This window comes from Microcebus murinus, chromosome 27 (assembly GCF_040939455.1).
Source record: "Microcebus murinus isolate Inina chromosome 27, M.murinus_Inina_mat1.0, whole genome shotgun sequence".
NCBI lineage: Eukaryota > Metazoa > Chordata > Mammalia > Primates > Cheirogaleidae > Microcebus > Microcebus murinus.
In genome coordinates this window covers 20,113,135-20,127,835 of record NC_134130.1, presented here as the reverse complement: position 1 = coordinate 20,127,835, position 14,701 = coordinate 20,113,135, and the positions used below count along the sequence as shown (strand labels likewise).

Sequence of the window (14,701 nt, the reverse complement as noted above, 5' to 3'; positions counted from 1 at the left end):
GGGGCACGTCCCCCGCACTCACGCGACTTAGGGACGGCTGCTGGAGACTGCTGCGGCCACCCTGCTGCCGGGTTTCTGGAGGGCTTCCTGGAAGCAGCATCCACACCAAGCCCTTGGAAGGCCCAGGCGACGGAGGAGCCGGTCAGGCAGGGGCCGAGGACGGTGAGAGGCCGGGCGGGAAGGAGCGTGTCAGACAGGGGCAGAGGACGGTGACAGGCCGGGCGGGGAGGAGCCGGTCAGGCGGGGGCCCAGGACAGTGACGGGCCTGGCCGGGGAGGAGTGCGTCAGGCAGGGGCAGAGGAGACGGGCTGGGTAAGGGTTAGGGTTACAGTTAGGGCACAATTCACAATCCCAAAGACGTGGAAGCGACCCGAGTGCCCATCCATCCAGGAGTGCATCAATAAAATGTGGCACGTGGACACCACGGAGTGCCATTCGGCTGTGAGGAGCAGCGGTGAGAGGGCGCCTCTCGTGTTCTCCTGGCCAGAGCTGGAACCCGTTCCAGTAGGCCAAGTATCCCAAGAATGGACACACGAGCACCACGTGAGCGCGCTCACCAGCAAATTGGTACGAACGGATGGACGCCTAAGTGGACAGAGAGGAATCACCTTCATCGGGTGGGTGTCGGGCGGGTGGGGGGAGGGGAGGGGCATACACATCCATTAGGCATGGGGTGGGTGCGCACCGACTGGGGGATGGGCGCACTTGAAGCTCTGACCCGAGGGGGGAGGCTTGGAGAGGGCAAGGCACCCGACCTTAACATTGGTACCCCCACAATACGCTGGAACAACATGAGAGGTATATGAATAAGAACACAGGGGGGGCCGGGCGCGGTGGCTCACGCCTGTAATCCTAGCTCTCTGGGAGGCCGAGGCGGGCGGATTGCTCCAGGTCAGGAGTTCGAAACCAGCCTGAGCAAGAGCGAGACCCCGTCTCTACTAAAAATAGAGAGAAATTAATTGGCCAACTAATATATATAGAAAAACACAGCCGGGCGTGGTGGTGCATGCCTGTAGTCCCAACTACTCGGGAGGCTGAGGCAGCAGGATTGCTTGAGCCCGGAGATTGAGGTTGCTGTGAGCTAGGCTGACGCCATGGCACTCACTCTAGCCTGGGCAGCAAAACGAGACTCTGTCTCAAAAAAAAAAAAAAAAAAAAGAACACAGGGGGGAGGGCGGCACGGGCAACACATGTCACCTGAATACTTGTACTCCCATCATCTGCTTGAAAAGAGAGAGAAAAGAAAATGCAATCCTAGAGGTAAGAGACACTTTTTAAAAATAATGAATCCGAAGAGAAAAGTAAAAGGAGGCCTGTGGAGCAGGTCTGGGTGTGACTCCGGATCCCCCAACATCAGGTGCCACCACCAAAGATTCCTGCGTGTAGCCCATAGAACCCCAAAAGCAACGGGACGAGTTCTGGTCACATACTCCCTCAAAATGACATCCTGGCCTTCTTCTGGAACTCCCTCCCCTCTCAGACTCTCAAGGTTTCCTCCAGCGTGTCGGTTCCCACAGAGCAGACCTTTGGTCTGAGACCTGACAGTCCAGATGCCACGCATGCTGCCGCGTGGCGGCGGTGTCGCGGCTTGGGACAAGAGGAGGCCCCACGGTGCGGGCTGGGGCGCCAGGCACCGCGCGCGCGCTGAGGGTGGGGGTGACCCCCACCCCGGGCCGCCGCCGCGCTCCCAGAAAGGGGACAGAACAAGAGGCAAAAAAAAAAAAAAAAAAAAAAAAAAGCAGCAGCCTGTGGCACCCGGTATTCCCAGGCGGTCTCCCATCCAAGTACTAACCAGGCCCGACCCTGCTTAGCTTCCGAGACCAGACGAGATCGGGGGCGTTCAGGGTGGTGTGGCCCTAGATGGCGGCGGAGGGCGCCCCTGCCCCGCTCGAGAAGCCCAGCCTCTCTGGGCTTCCCCGCCGCCGCCTCCCGCCCCAGGCCCCACGCCGGGCCGGGCCGGGCCGGCCTGGTCCCGCGGGCTCCCAGGGTCCGGGGTGATGGGCGGGGCGGGGCGGGGCGGGGCGGGGTGGGGGGCTGTCTCTCTCTACACACACACACACACACTCACACTCACTCACACTCACACAAGATGCGCCTCCACGGCTGGACTCGCCAAGGTGGAGCCCTCCCAGCCCCCCTCGTCTCCTCGCCCGGCCTCCTTCACCTACCCGCTGCCCACCCCCAGCGCGTCGCTGCCGCTGACTGCGCACGCGCGGGACGCTCGCCCTTTGACCCCAGCCAGGGGCCGCCCTCCCCCACAACCCCTTTCAGCTGCGCCCCCCCCCTCGCCCTGTGTGTGGGCTGCCGCCTATTCCCCCGGGCCAGGGCTGGGGCACAGCCAGTGTATGGGGCGTCTCTCTCTGGGGATGTGTCCCATGGGTTTGGTGGGGTGGCGTGGTTTGGGGGGCGCTGAAGAAATCAGTCCCCTCCATCTCCTACCTCTGGAAAACGCCCAAGCCCGTGGAGAACTGCCGGCACCGCTTCGTGGGGGCCGGGACCCTCCTCAGTGTCCTCCTGTGGCCCAGTCCAAGGGGCCTGGGCCTGGCCGGGGCTGCATTGGACCCCGACCACCCTGGCGTGTGGACTCGCTAAAAATCGGCCATTAGATATTGGATTCCAGCTTCCTGGAGGTCATTTCACTAATGAGTGCACCGGAAAGAGTTTCCTAATCCATCTGTGAGGGTGGCAACTGAAAGAGAATTTTAAAGCTGACAGAATAGGCGAGGGAAGGCATAGGAGATTTCCACAGCCAGCAAGGAAGACTTTCCCGAAATGGAAGAAAGAAACGAGCAAACAGAGACACCGGTAGCCCGCCCGGAAAAGAGTCTGCCCCTGAGAGAAAGCACCCTGACCAGGTTCACCCGTGGGTGGGTGGCGAGCTAGCGGCATTCAGAAGAGCGAGGCCCGCAGTCTGTGCGGAAGACACCTGCGCTCGGGTGTGTGTGGCGGCGCGATTCACAAGCAGCTCTAGATGTTAAACCAAGGAGAAGCCAGGGAGTTCCCAACGCCCCAGGTGTCCTCAGCCCACGACTGGCTGCTGTGGGAATGCGAAGCCCGGCTCCTTGTCTCAGAGCGGGGTTCCCAGGAGGATCAGGCTGAAGCTGGGACTTGGCCTCAAAGTGTCCCCTCGCATGGCCACCCCCTTCCCCTTCCTGCTCCTCTACTCCTGGTGCCCCTCCATCCAGGGGCCAGACCTTAAAGAGTCACCGCAAGAGAATCCTGGTCCCAAAGGAGCCTTCTGGGGGACCGGTGCTGAGAGAGGTTGTGGGCATGGCCCGCTGGGGCTCTGCCCGACCCAGGGCTGAGAGATGCCACCTCCCAGCTCTGGGTCCCTGCAGGAAGTGTTGGCAAGCACAGGGCCGGTCCTCCAAAGGCCCAGGTGCAGGGAGCCCAGGCCAAGCAGCCTGTGGAAGAAGCCACTTGCCGTGCCACCCCGGGAACAGGACTGCAGGCCCCGCCCTTCCCACCTCCTCCTCCTCCTCCTCCTCCTCCCCCCCGCCCCGCCCCCACAGGGCACAGGGCTCAGAGACACCTCAGACTCTTGCTACCCAAAGTGCAAAGGGCATCAGTTGCTCCTCCAACACCCCCCCCCCCGCCCAGCAGACCACGTTGTCCAGCCAGCCCCCGGGCCTCCCTGGGGTGCCCAGCACAAAAGTGCAGACACCCACCGGACCCTCAGTCTCAGTTTTCGGAGGTTTTTGCCACTCTAAGGACCCGCAGGCCAGCTGGGCCTTCGGGCAGGACAGAGAGCCCCGGAATCCGACGTGGAGAGCTGCGTGTACGTCCCCATCAGGAGGCGGTCCCCACCTCCGCGGCTCTCCCCTTGCGGGGAGCGGCAGCCCAGCCGGCAGCCGCAGGGCCTCAGGGAAGACACCAGGCTGGGCCCCCGCGGCACAGCGGGGGCACGTCCCCCGCACTCACGCGACTTAGGGACGGCTGCTGGAGACTGCTGCGGCCACCCTGCTGCCGGGTTTCTGGAGGGCTTCCTGGAAGCAGCATCCACACCAAGCCCTTGGAAGGCCCAGGCGACGGAGGAGCCGGTCAGGCAGGGGCCGAGGACGGTGAGAGGCCGGGCGGGAAGGAGCGTGTCAGACAGGGGCAGAGGACGGTGACAGGCCGGGCGGGGAGGAGCCGGTCAGGCGGGGGCCCAGGACAGTGACGGGCCTGGCCGGGGAGGAGTGCGTCAGGCAGGGGCAGAGGAGACGGGCTGGGTAAGGGTTAGGGTTACAGTTAGGGCACAATTCACAATCCCAAAGACGTGGAAGCGACCCGAGTGCCCATCCATCCAGGAGTGCATCAATAAAATGTGGCACGTGGACACCACGGAGTGCCATTCGGCTGTGAGGAGCAGCGGTGAGAGGGCGCCTCTCGTGTTCTCCTGGCCAGAGCTGGAACCCGTTCCAGTAGGCCAAGTATCCCAAGAATGGACACACGAGCACCACGTGAGCGCGCTCACCAGCAAATTGGTACGAACGGATGGACGCCTAAGTGGACAGAGAGGAATCACCTTCATCGGGTGGGTGTCGGGCGGGTGGGGGGAGGGGAGGGGCATACACATCCATTAGGCATGGGGTGGGTGCGCACCGACTGGGGGATGGGCGCACTTGAAGCTCTGACCCGAGGGGGGAGGCTTGGAGAGGGCAAGGCACCCGACCTTAACATTGGTACCCCCACAATACGCTGGAACAACATGAGAGGTATATGAATAAGAACACAGGGGGGGCCGGGCGCGGTGGCTCACGCCTGTAATCCTAGCTCTCTGGGAGGCCGAGGCGGGCGGATTGCTCCAGGTCAGGAGTTCGAAACCAGCCTGAGCAAGAGCGAGACCCCGTCTCTACTAAAAATAGAGAGAAATTAATTGGCCAACTAATATATATAGAAAAACACAGCCGGGCGTGGTGGTGCATGCCTGTAGTCCCAACTACTCGGGAGGCTGAGGCAGCAGGATTGCTTGAGCCCGGAGATTGAGGTTGCTGTGAGCTAGGCTGACGCCATGGCACTCACTCTAGCCTGGGCAGCAAAACGAGACTCTGTCTCAAAAAAAAAAAAAAAAAAAAGAACACAGGGGGGAGGGCGGCACGGGCAACACATGTCACCTGAATACTTGTACTCCCATCATCTGCTTGAAAAGAGAGAGAAAAGAAAATGCAATCCTAGAGGTAAGAGACACTTTTTAAAAATAATGAATCCGAAGAGAAAAGTAAAAGGAGGCCTGTGGAGCAGGTCTGGGTGTGACTCCGGATCCCCCAACATCAGGTGCCACCACCAAAGATTCCTGCGTGTAGCCCATAGAACCCCAAAAGCAACGGGACGAGTTCTGGTCACATACTCCCTCAAAATGACATCCTGGCCTTCTTCTGGAACTCCCTCCCCTCTCAGACTCTCAAGGTTTCCTCCAGCGTGTCGGTTCCCACAGAGCAGACCTTTGGTCTGAGACCTGACAGTCCAGATGCCACGCATGCTGCCGCGTGGCGGCGGTGTCGCGGCTTGGGACAAGAGGAGGCCCCACGGTGCGGGCTGGGGCGCCAGGCACCGCGCGCGCGCTGAGGGTGGGGGTGACCCCCACCCCGGGCCGCCGCCGCGCTCCCAGAAAGGGGACAGAACAAGAGGCAAAAAAAAAAAAAAAAAAAAAAAAAAGCAGCAGCCTGTGGCACCCGGTATTCCCAGGCGGTCTCCCATCCAAGTACTAACCAGGCCCGACCCTGCTTAGCTTCCGAGACCAGACGAGATCGGGGGCGTTCAGGGTGGTGTGGCCCTAGACGGCGGCGGAGGGCGCCCCTGCCCCGCTCGAGAAGCCGAGCCTCTCTGGGCTTCCCCGCCGCCGCCTCCCGCCCCAGGCCCCACGCCGGGCCGGGCCGGGCCGGCCTGGTCCCGCGGGCTCCCAGGGTCCGGGGTGATGGGCGGGGCGGGGCGGGGCGGGGCGGGGTGGGGGGCTGTCTCTCTCTACACACACACACACACACTCACACTCACACTCACACAAGATGCGCCTCCACGGCTGGACTCGCCAAGGTGGAGCCCTCCCAGCCCCCCTCGTCTCCTCGCCCGGCCTCCTTCACCTACCCGCTGCCCACCCCCAGCGCGTCGCTGCCGCTGACTGCGCACGCGCGGGACGCTCGCCCTTTGACCCCAGCCAGGGGCCGCCCTCCCCCACAACCCCTTTCAGCTGCGCCCCTCCCCTCGCCCTGTGTGTGGGCTGCCGCCTATTCCCCCGGGCCAGGGCTGGGGCACAGCCAGTGTATGGGGCGTCTCTCTCTGGGGATGTGTCCCATGGGTGGGGTGGGGTGGCGTGGTTTGGGGGGCGCTGAAGAAATCAGTCCCCTCCATCTCCTACCTCTGGAAAACGCCCAAGCCCGTGGAGAACTGCCGGCACCGCTTCGTGGGGGCCGGGACCCTCCTCAGTGTCCTCCTGTGGCCCAGTCCAAGGGGCCTGGGCCTGGCCGGGGCTGCATTGGACCCCGACCACCCTGGCGTGTGGACTCGCTAAAAATCGGCCATTAGATATTGGATTCCAGCTTCCTGGAGGTCATTTCACTAATGAGTGCACCGGAAAGAGTTTCCTAATCCATCTGTGAGGGTGGCAACTGAAAGAGAATTTTAAAGCTGACAGAATAGGCGAGGGAAGGCATAGGAGATTTCCACAGCCAGCAAGGAAGACTTTCCCGAAATGGAAGAAAGAAACGAGCAAACAGAGACACCGGTAGCCCGCCCGGAAAAGAGTCTGCCCCTGAGAGAAAGCACCCTGACCAGGTTCACCCGTGGGTGGGTGGCGAGCTAGCGGCATTCAGAAGAGCGAGGCCCGCAGTCTGTGCGGAAGACACCTGCGCTCGGGTGTGTGTGGCGGCGCGATTCACAAGCAGCTCTAGATGTTAAACCAAGGAGAAGCCAGGGAGTTCCCAACGCCCCAGGTGTCCTCAGCCCACGACTGGCTGCTGTGGGAATGCGAAGCCCGGCTCCTTGTCTCAGAGCGGGGTTCCCAGGAGGATCAGGCTGAAGCTGGGACTTGGCCTCAAAGTGTCCCCTCGCACGGCCACCCCCTTCCCCTTCCTGCTCCTCTACTCCTGGTGCCCCTCCATCCAGGGGCCAGACCTTAAAGAGTCACCGCAAGAGAATCCTGGTCCCAAAGGAGCCTTCTGGGGGACCGGTGCTGAGAGAGGTTGTGGGCATGGCCCGCTGGGGCTCTGCCCGACCCAGGGCTGAGAGATGCCACCTCCCAGCTCTGGGTCCCTGCAGGAAGTGTTGGCAAGCACAGGGCCGGTCCTCCAAAGGCCCAGGTGCAGGGAGCCCAGGCCAAGCAGCCTGTGGAAGAAGCCACTTGCCGTGCCACCCCGGGAACAGGACTGCAGGCCCCGCCCTTCCCACCTCCTCCTCCTCCTCCTCCTCCTCCCCCCCGCCCCGCCCCCACAGGGCACAGGGCTCAGAGACACCTCAGACTCTTGCTACCCAAAGTGCAAAGGGCATCAGTTGCTCCTCCAACACCCCCCCCCCCGCCCAGCAGACCACGTTGTCCAGCCAGCCCCCGGGCCTCCCTGGGGTGCCCAGCACAAAAGTGCAGACACCCACCGGACCCTCAGTCTCAGTTTTCGGAGGTTTTTGCCACTCTAAGGACCCGCAGGCCAGCTGGGCCTTCGGGCAGGACAGAGAGCCCCGGAATCCGACGTGGAGAGCTGCGTGTACGTCCCCATCAGGAGGCGGTCCCCACCTCCGCGGCTCTCCCCTTGCGGGGAGCGGCAGCCCAGCCGGCAGCCGCAGGGCCTCAGGGAAGACACCAGGCTGGGCCCCCGCGGCACAGCGGGGGCACGTCCCCCGCACTCACGCGACTTAGGGACGGCTGCTGGAGACTGCTGCGGCCACCCTGCTGCCGGGTTTCTGGAGGGCTTCCTGGAAGCAGCATCCACACCAAGCCCTTGGAAGGCCCAGGCGACGGAGGAGCCGGTCAGGCAGGGGCCGAGGACGGTGAGAGGCCGGGCGGGAAGGAGCGTGTCAGACAGGGGCAGAGGACGGTGACAGGCCGGGCGGGGAGGAGCCGGTCAGGCGGGGGCCCAGGACAGTGACGGGCCTGGCCGGGGAGGAGTGCGTCAGGCAGGGGCAGAGGAGACGGGCTGGGTAAGGGTTAGGGTTACAGTTAGGGCACAATTCACAATCCCAAAGACGTGGAAGCGACCCGAGTGCCCATCCATCCAGGAGTGCATCAATAAAATGTGGCACGTGGACACCACGGAGTGCCATTCGGCTGTGAGGAGCAGCGGTGAGAGGGCGCCTCTCGTGTTCTCCTGGCCAGAGCTGGAACCCGTTCCAGTAGGCCAAGTATCCCAAGAATGGACACACGAGCACCACGTGAGCGCGCTCACCAGCAAATTGGTACGAACGGATGGACGCCTAAGTGGACAGAGAGGAATCACCTTCATCGGGTGGGTGTCGGGCGGGTGGGGGGAGGGGAGGGGCATACACATCCATTAGGCATGGGGTGGGTGCGCACCGACTGGGGGATGGGCGCACTTGAAGCTCTGACCCGAGGGGGGAGGCTTGGAGAGGGCAAGGCACCCGACCTTAACATTGGTACCCCCACAATACGCTGGAACAACATGAGAGGTATATGAATAAGAACACAGGGGGGGCCGGGCGCGGTGGCTCACGCCTGTAATCCTAGCTCTCTGGGAGGCCGAGGCGGGCGGATTGCTCCAGGTCAGGAGTTCGAAACCAGCCTGAGCAAGAGCGAGACCCCGTCTCTACTAAAAATAGAGAGAAATTAATTGGCCAACTAATATATATAGAAAAACACAGCCGGGCGTGGTGGTGCATGCCTGTAGTCCCAACTACTCGGGAGGCTGAGGCAGCAGGATTGCTTGAGCCCGGAGATTGAGGTTGCTGTGAGCTAGGCTGACGCCATGGCACTCACTCTAGCCTGGGCAGCAAAACGAGACTCTGTCTCAAAAAAAAAAAAAAAAAAAAGAACACAGGGGGGAGGGCGGCACGGGCAACACATGTCACCTGAATACTTGTACTCCCATCATCTGCTTGAAAAGAGAGAGAAAAGAAAATGCAATCCTAGAGGTAAGAGACACTTTTTAAAAATAATGAATCCGAAGAGAAAAGTAAAAGGAGGCCTGTGGAGCAGGTCTGGGTGTGACTCCGGATCCCCCAACATCAGGTGCCACCACCAAAGATTCCTGCGTGTAGCCCATAGAACCCCAAAAGCAACGGGACGAGTTCTGGTCACATACTCCCTCAAAATGACATCCTGGCCTTCTTCTGGAACTCCCTCCCCTCTCAGACTCTCAAGGTTTCCTCCAGCGTGTCGGTTCCCACAGAGCAGACCTTTGGTCTGAGACCTGACAGTCCAGATGCCACGCATGCTGCCGCGTGGCGGCGGTGTCGCGGCTTGGGACAAGAGGAGGCCCCACGGTGCGGGCTGGGGCGCCAGGCACCGCGCGCGCGCTGAGGGTGGGGGTGACCCCCACCCCGGGCCGCCGCCGCGCTCCCAGAAAGGGGACAGAACAAGAGGCAAAAAAAAAAAAAAAAAAAAAAAAAAAGCAGCAGCCTGTGGCACCCGGTATTCCCAGGCGGTCTCCCATCCAAGTACTAACCAGGCCCGACCCTGCTTAGCTTCCGAGACCAGACGAGATCGGGGGCGTTCAGGGTGGTGTGGCCCTAGACGGCGGCGGAGGGCGCCCCTGCCCCGCTCGAGAAGCCGAGCCTCTCTGGGCTTCCCCGCCGCCGCCTCCCGCCCCAGGCCCCACGCCGGGCCGGGCCGGGCCGGCCTGGTCCCGCGGGCTCCCAGGGTCCGGGGTGATGGGCGGGGCGGGGCGGGGCGGGGCGGGGTGGGGGGCTGTCTCTCTCTACACACACACACACACACTCACACTCACTCACACTCACACAAGATGCGCCTCCACGGCTGGACTCGCCAAGGTGGAGCCCTCCCAGCCCCCCTCGTCTCCTCGCCCGGCCTCCTTCACCTACCCGCTGCCCACCCCCAGCGCGTCGCTGCCGCTGACTGCGCACGCGCGGGACGCTCGCCCTTTGACCCCAGCCAGGGGCCGCCCTCCCCCACAACCCCTTTCAGCTGCGCCCCCCCCCTCGCCCTGTGTGTGGGCTGCCGCCTATTCCCCCGGGCCAGGGCTGGGGCACAGCCAGTGTATGGGGCGTCTCTCTCTGGGGATGTGTCCCATGGGTTTGGTGGGGTGGCGTGGTTTGGGGGGCGCTGAAGAAATCAGTCCCCTCCATCTCCTACCTCTGGAAAACGCCCAAGCCCGTGGAGAACTGCCGGCACCGCTTCGTGGGGGCCGGGACCCTCCTCAGTGTCCTCCTGTGGCCCAGTCCAAGGGGCCTGGGCCTGGCCGGGGCTGCATTGGACCCCGACCACCCTGGCGTGTGGACTCGCTAAAAATCGGCCATTAGATATTGGATTCCAGCTTCCTGGAGGTCATTTCACTAATGAGTGCACCGGAAAGAGTTTCCTAATCCATCTGTGAGGGTGGCAACTGAAAGAGAATTTTAAAGCTGACAGAATAGGCGAGGGAAGGCATAGGAGATTTCCACAGCCAGCAAGGAAGACTTTCCCGAAATGGAAGAAAGAAACGAGCAAACAGAGACACCGGTAGCCCGCCCGGAAAAGAGTCTGCCCCTGAGAGAAAGCACCCTGACCAGGTTCACCCGTGGGTGGGTGGCGAGCTAGCGGCATTCAGAAGAGCGAGGCCCGCAGTCTGTGCGGAAGACACCTGCGCTCGGGTGTGTGTGGCGGCGCGATTCACAAGCAGCTCTAGATGTTAAACCAAGGAGAAGCCAGGGAGTTCCCAACGCCCCAGGTGTCCTCAGCCCACGACTGGCTGCTGTGGGAATGCGAAGCCCGGCTCCTTGTCTCAGAGCGGGGTTCCCAGGAGGATCAGGCTGAAGCTGGGACTTGGCCTCAAAGTGTCCCCTCGCATGGCCACCCCCTTCCCCTTCCTGCTCCTCTACTCCTGGTGCCCCTCCATCCAGGGGCCAGACCTTAAAGAGTCACCGCAAGAGAATCCTGGTCCCAAAGGAGCCTTCTGGGGGACCGGTGCTGAGAGAGGTTGTGGGCATGGCCCGCTGGGGCTCTGCCCGACCCAGGGCTGAGAGATGCCACCTCCCAGCTCTGGGTCCCTGCAGGAAGTGTTGGCAAGCACAGGGCCGGTCCTCCAAAGGCCCAGGTGCAGGGAGCCCAGGCCAAGCAGCCTGTGGAAGAAGCCACTTGCCGTGCCACCCCGGGAACAGGACTGCAGGCCCCGCCCTTCCCACCTCCTCCTCCTCCTCCTCCTCCTCCCCCCCGCCCCGCCCCCACAGGGCACAGGGCTCAGAGACACCTCAGACTCTTGCTACCCAAAGTGCAAAGGGCATCAGTTGCTCCTCCAACACCCCCCCCCCCCGCCCAGCAGACCACGTTGTCCAGCCAGCCCCCGGGCCTCCCTGGGGTGCCCAGCACAAAAGTGCAGACACCCACCGGACCCTCAGTCTCAGTTTTCGGAGGTTTTTGCCACTCTAAGGACCCGCAGGCCAGCTGGGCCTTCGGGCAGGACAGAGAGCCCCGGAATCCGACGTGGAGAGCTGCGTGTACGTCCCCATCAGGAGGCGGTCCCCACCTCCGCGGCTCTCCCCTTGCGGGGAGCGGCAGCCCAGCCGGCAGCCGCAGGGCCTCAGGGAAGACACCAGGCTGGGCCCCCGCGGCACAGCGGGGGCACGTCCCCCGCACTCACGCGACTTAGGGACGGCTGCTGGAGACTGCTGCGGCCACCCTGCTGCCGGGTTTCTGGAGGGCTTCCTGGAAGCAGCATCCACACCAAGCCCTTGGAAGGCCCAGGCGACGGAGGAGCCGGTCAGGCAGGGGCCGAGGACGGTGAGAGGCCGGGCGGGAAGGAGCGTGTCAGACAGGGGCAGAGGACGGTGACAGGCCGGGCGGGGAGGAGCCGGTCAGGCGGGGGCCCAGGACAGTGACGGGCCTGGCCGGGGAGGAGTGCGTCAGGCAGGGGCAGAGGAGACGGGCTGGGTAAGGGTTAGGGTTACAGTTAGGGCACAATTCACAATCCCAAAGACGTGGAAGCGACCCGAGTGCCCATCCATCCAGGAGTGCATCAATAAAATGTGGCACGTGGACACCACGGAGTGCCATTCGGCTGTGAGGAGCAGCGGTGAGAGGGCGCCTCTCGTGTTCTCCTGGCCAGAGCTGGAACCCGTTCCAGTAGGCCAAGTATCCCAAGAATGGACACACGAGCACCACGTGAGCGCGCTCACCAGCAAATTGGTACGAACGGATGGACGCCTAAGTGGACAGAGAGGAATCACCTTCATCGGGTGGGTGTCGGGCGGGTGGGGGGAGGGGAGGGGCATACACATCCATTAGGCATGGGGTGGGTGCGCACCGACTGGGGGATGGGCGCACTTGAAGCTCTGACCCGAGGGGGGAGGCTTGGAGAGGGCAAGGCACCCGACCTTAACATTGGTACCCCCACAATACGCTGGAACAACATGAGAGGTATATGAATAAGAACACAGGGGGGGCCGGGCGCGGTGGCTCACGCCTGTAATCCTAGCTCTCTGGGAGGCCGAGGCGGGCGGATTGCTCCAGGTCAGGAGTTCGAAACCAGCCTGAGCAAGAGCGAGACCCCGTCTCTACTAAAAATAGAGAGAAATTAATTGGCCAACTAATATATATAGAAAAACACAGCCGGGCGTGGTGGTGCATGCCTGTAGTCCCAACTACTCGGGAGGCTGAGGCAGCAGGATTGCTTGAGCCCGGAGATTGAGGTTGCTGTGAGCTAGGCTGACGCCATGGCACTCACTCTAGCCTGGGCAGCAAAACGAGACTCTGTCTCAAAAAAAAAAAAAAAAAAAAGAACACAGGGGGGAGGGCGGCACGGGCAACACATGTCACCTGAATACTTGTACTCCCATCATCTGCTTGAAAAGAGAGAGAAAAGAAAATGCAATCCTAGAGGTAAGAGACACTTTTTAAAAATAATGAATCCGAAGAGAAAAGTAAAAGGAGGCCTGTGGAGCAGGTCTGGGTGTGACTCCGGATCCCCCAACATCAGGTGCCACCACCAAAGATTCCTGCGTGTAGCCCATAGAACCCCAAAAGCAACGGGACGAGTTCTGGTCACATACTCCCTCAAAATGACATCCTGGCCTTCTTCTGGAACTCCCTCCCCTCTCAGACTCTCAAGGTTTCCTCCAGCGTGTCGGTTCCCACAGAGCAGACCTTTGGTCTGAGACCTGACAGTCCAGATGCCACGCATGCTGCCGCGTGGCGGCGGTGTCGCGGCTTGGGACAAGAGGAGGCCCCACGGTGCGGGCTGGGGCGCCAGGCACCGCGCGCGCGCTGAGGGTGGGGGTGACCCCCACCCCGGGCCGCCGCCGCGCTCCCAGAAAGGGGACAGAACAAGAGGCAAAAAAAAAAAAAAAAAAAAAAAAAAGCAGCAGCCTGTGGCACCCGGTATTCCCAGGCGGTCTCCCATCCAAGTACTAACCAGGCCCGACCCTGCTTAGCTTCCGAGACCAGACGAGATCGGGGGCGTTCAGGGTGGTGTGGCCCTAGACGGCGGCGGAGGGCGCCCCTGCCCCGCTCGAGAAGCCGAGCCTCTCTGGGCTTCCCCGCCGCCGCCTCCCGCCCCAGGCCCCGCGCCGGGCCGGGCCGGGCCGGCCGGGTCCCGCGGGCTCCCAGGGTCGGGGGTGATGGGCGGGGCGGGGCGGGGTGGGGGGCTGTCTCTCTATACACACACACACACACTCACACTCACTCACACTCACACAAGATGCGCCTCCACGGCTGGACTCGCCAAGGTGGAGCCCTCCCAGCCCCCCTCGTCTCCTCGCCCGGCCTCCTTCACCTACCCGCTGCCCACCCCCAGCGCGTCGCTGCCGCTGACTGCGCACGCGCGGGACGCTCGCCCTTTGACCCCAGCCAGGGGCCGCCCTCCCCCACAACCCCTTTCAGCTGCGCCCCCCCCTGGCCCTGTGGGTGGGCTGCCGCCTATTCCCCCGGGCCAGGGCTGGGGCACAGCCAGTGTATGGGGCGTCTCTCTCTGGGGATGTGTCCCATGGGTGGGGTGGGGTGGCGTGGTTTGGGGGGCGCTGAAGAAATCAGTCCCCTCCATCTCCTACCTCTGGAAAACGCCCAAGCCCGTGGAGAACTGCCGGCACCGCTTCGTGGGGGCCGGGACCCTCCTCCGTGTCCTCCTGTGGCCCAGTCCAAGGGGCCTGGGCCTGGCCGGGGCTGCATTGGACCCCGACCACCCTGGCGTGTGGACTCGCTAAAAATCGGCCATTAGATATTGGATTCCAGCTTCCTGGAGGTCATTTCACTAATGAGTGCACCGGAAAGAGTTTCCTAATCCATCTGTGAGGGTGGCAACTGAAAGAGAATTTTAAAGCTGACAGAATAGGCGAGGGAAGGCATAGGAGATTTCCACAGCCAGCAAGGAAGACTTTCCCGAAATGGAAGAAAGAAACGAGCAAACAGAGACACCGGTAGCCCGCCCGGAAAAGAGTCTGCCCCTGAGAGAAAGCACCCTGACCAGGTTCACCCGTGGGTGGGTGGCGAGCTAGCGGCATTCAGAAGAGCGAGGCCCGCAGTCTGTGCGGAAGACACCTGCGCTCGGGTGTGTGTGGCGGCGCGATTCCCAAGCAGCTCTAGACGTTAAACCAAGGAGAAGCCAGGGAGTTCCCAACGCCCCAGGTGTCC

At 62.5% G+C, this 14,701-nt stretch overlaps 3 non-coding genes and 1 pseudogene across 3 annotated transcripts; all 4 read right to left on the bottom strand.

Annotated features, from left to right (window-relative positions):
* Positions 1-1,743: 1,743 nt before the first annotated feature.
* On the bottom strand, positions 1,744-1,862 carry LOC142864915 (uncharacterized; annotated as a pseudogene).
* Positions 1,863-5,642: 3,780 nt separating this feature from the next.
* LOC142864986 (5S ribosomal RNA) lies at positions 5,643-5,761 on the bottom strand. The gene has a single exon (XR_012915274.1). It is a non-coding gene; the product is annotated as a 5S ribosomal RNA (ribosomal RNA).
* A 3,777-nt stretch (positions 5,762-9,538) lies between these two features.
* On the bottom strand, positions 9,539-9,657 carry LOC142864985 (5S ribosomal RNA). Its single transcript, XR_012915273.1, has one exon. It is a non-coding gene; the product is annotated as a 5S ribosomal RNA (ribosomal RNA).
* Positions 9,658-13,438: 3,781 nt separating this feature from the next.
* LOC142864980 (5S ribosomal RNA) lies at positions 13,439-13,557 on the bottom strand. The gene has a single exon (XR_012915270.1). It is a non-coding gene; the product is annotated as a 5S ribosomal RNA (ribosomal RNA).
* Between the last annotated feature and the right edge of the window lie 1,144 nt (positions 13,558-14,701).